We start from the raw sequence: 3,224 nt of genomic DNA on the forward strand, positions 1-3,224 counted from the left end.
CAAAGGTAGCCCAGCCTACAGGATTTTATAAATTTCAAAATCTTATATGACAAGAGCAGTTGAATAACTTCTTATTCTTGGAAAATATTTACATAATGTGCCTTCTTTATTGTAATTCTCTTGCCATTAAAATTACAATGATGTTTTCTTTCTATGTTTTTGTCTTCAATACTGCAGCCTGCCATATTGCTGAAGGTTTGTGAGACACAGCCTAGCAGTTTGTTATCAATCCTCATTGGTTGAGGCTCCTCCTGCTGTAGTTGAAGACTGTCTACTGCTAAAAGAAGAGAGAATATACTAGAAAGAAATAAAATTATTTGATGTGTTTAATTTTTTCTGATACTTCCTATTCATTTGTTACTTCCTATCCCTTTGTCACCAGAAGATATTCTCTATTTTTGTCCTGAGGCATCAAGTGTGTTGAGAACAATAGAATGTGGAAATTTTTCTACTTCAACATACAATCAAGTAAGACGTAAATGAAAAGTTTTGTGTGAGAGAGATGTTGACAGATTTCGTTTCATCTAGTGAACACATCCAGTATTTACAACCTTACCCCATGCGTATCATGCAGACTACCTGACTGCGTGTTTTGCTTCTAGATCAAGTCTTATCATCCACTCTAAAACATCATGCACACATATGAAATCTCGATTGTCTACATTTATGGAACACAGTTTAAAATACTTCAAAAATATTAATATGATAAACATCAACAAAATACAAGTTCATTTGAGATTCAACATGCATTCAACTCTTTATTTAGCTAGGAGTTATTTAATACCACATGCTGGCTACAGTGTTAGGGTCTGAAGTACATAGCCTAATATGGTTAAACTTTGATACACAAAGCAAAATGGTATTCAATTATAAAATAATGTTTACATTCTTATAGGAAAATGCTTACAAAAATTATATTAAAGCACAATGAAATGATCTATTTTAATAATTCTACACTAGAACAACAGGAATTTGTGGTTTAGAGAAGGATTTTTTGTTCGAATTAGATTTGGATAGGTCTTTCCAGAGTTAATAAAAACTTTCAGAAGGAGAAGAGAAAAAGTACATTTCAGAAAATAATTAATGACATGAGCCATATCAAAGAGATACAACAAAGCATGGTTTATTTAAATAATTATGCATGGTCCAGAATGGTAATGGTGTAGGATAGTTGTATTGGAAAAAAAAAAAAAAAAAAAAGTAGTCTATACAACAATCAAGTTAGCTTTTACCATATTTTTAAAAACAATGTTAAGTAATTTTGAGTGATGTGGGTCACATTCTGCAGGGAATGGCTAATCATAAAAGTAAGCAGAAACCTATTTGGGACAGGCATTTTTAAAACTTTAAATTAATTACCCTAATAACACTTTCTAGAAAGCAACTGTTCCCAACATGCACTTAGGGCCAAGAAACAAGCAGATATCTGTGATTTTATTAAAATGTTGTTTGCCAGTCTTTCCTCAGAAAACAATAAAGGATTTGAGAAGAAAAGAAAAATAGCCATTTATGTAGTTTTTGGCTCAAGTTTCAAATAAAAAGACAAAGACAGATGATATATTAAGTCAAGAGCTTTCTTGATCTTGCCCAATGAATGAACAGAAAAGTAAGAGCTTCTCCCAAAATTCTCAGATGGATTGCCTCTGAAGTGCCTCCACTTGGGTTGACTTTCTCATCTTTGGTTATTCCCTTTGATTGAGCATAAAATGATGTGTGAAATAATTAGCAGAAGCCTGTATTGGCAGAATAGTTAACGTATCTTCATCTAAGATAAACATCTCTTCTCTTTCATCTATCTATAAGTATTCTTGATTCATCTTTTCATTAGATTTCTTTTGCAGCCATAAGGCTTTACCTCATATTGCAGGATTTTCTTCACTGTTATCTTTAATCTGCAAGTTAACATTTGAACCATCACCAAAATATATCACTATGACAACCAAATAACAAGTAACCTTTATTACTTTATATTTTGAAGTTCAACAAACCATAGTCTTAAGGAGTATGTTCTGAGCGTGTCTGAAATAAAAGTGACATCATTGCAAACTGTTATAGGTTAAAAACAAGCAATCCAAAGTGAAACTAGGGCAATCTCAATTTCCTGTAAGCCACGCTAGGTAGGTGAGGTCTCTGCTTTGTTAAAATGAGTGGAAGTGTAGAGCATAGATGAGAAATAGGAGCAATCCAGGATCAAAAACATCAGTTAGTTGAATTTGGAGACAATAAAGACAAGTGTTAAAATGATCTGAGCTGGGGGTTAGAGGCTATTCATTAAAAAGAGGAAACTATTTTCATTTCTACATCCATTTTTAACCATAACACTTTGAAATATAATTTGCAATTACTTTATAAAGAGAGAACAAAAAGCATAAAGCATTGTGGGGAGGTGGAAATAAATAACTCTTAATAAAAACAAAACAAGGAAGTCAAAGCAAAAAAAAAATCCATAAAAAGTTTAGATACAGTTTGAAATAGAGCTTACCAGTTACTTTCATTATATGACTAAATTTATTTAAAAAGAAAAGTGAAAAGAAAAACAAATGTGGAAGTGAAACACACCCATTTTGAAGCATCGAATTGATAAACGATAATGGATGCATAGCCACATGTGTACACCCACAGAGAACTAAGCACTGAGTGCATTAAATTTAGATTATCTTAAATAAAATACTATATACAACTCATTAATCTTTCTTTCTTGGTAATAGAGTTGTAATTTTTAATTGTGACTATTATGGCACAGATTCATTTGAAAATACTCTATTATGTTTAATATTTTGCCATTTCCTGTAGTGCTAAATTTCATTTATGCTAAACTGAAATAAAATCTAGGAGAATAATTTGAAAATCAGTGGCATAGGCATGAAGACAGTAAAAACTGGACTACATAAATTTTGGGGGCAGGTACGCTCTACAAGATCTCAGGTAAATTGGGGTCAAATATAGAAAACATAATTTGTGTTAAGTAAGGATATAATTAAAAACTCTAAAGCAAAGTCATTGCAGTCTTTTTCACAAACACCTACTTTTTAATATTTTATGTATAACATAATATTAGAAAAACACAATCAATAGGAAACAAGAATGTTTAAATTAACTTGACTGAATTTTCTTCTCACTTTCCCACATGTGGTATTTTGTAAACATATTTTAGAGTTAGGGAGTGTAAAGAAGGTGAATATTTGATTTTTTATTAGAATGTATAATAAAATCTTGAGATAAAA

This window comes from Macaca mulatta, chromosome 8 (assembly GCF_049350105.2).
Source record: "Macaca mulatta isolate MMU2019108-1 chromosome 8, T2T-MMU8v2.0, whole genome shotgun sequence".
NCBI lineage: Eukaryota > Metazoa > Chordata > Mammalia > Primates > Cercopithecidae > Macaca > Macaca mulatta.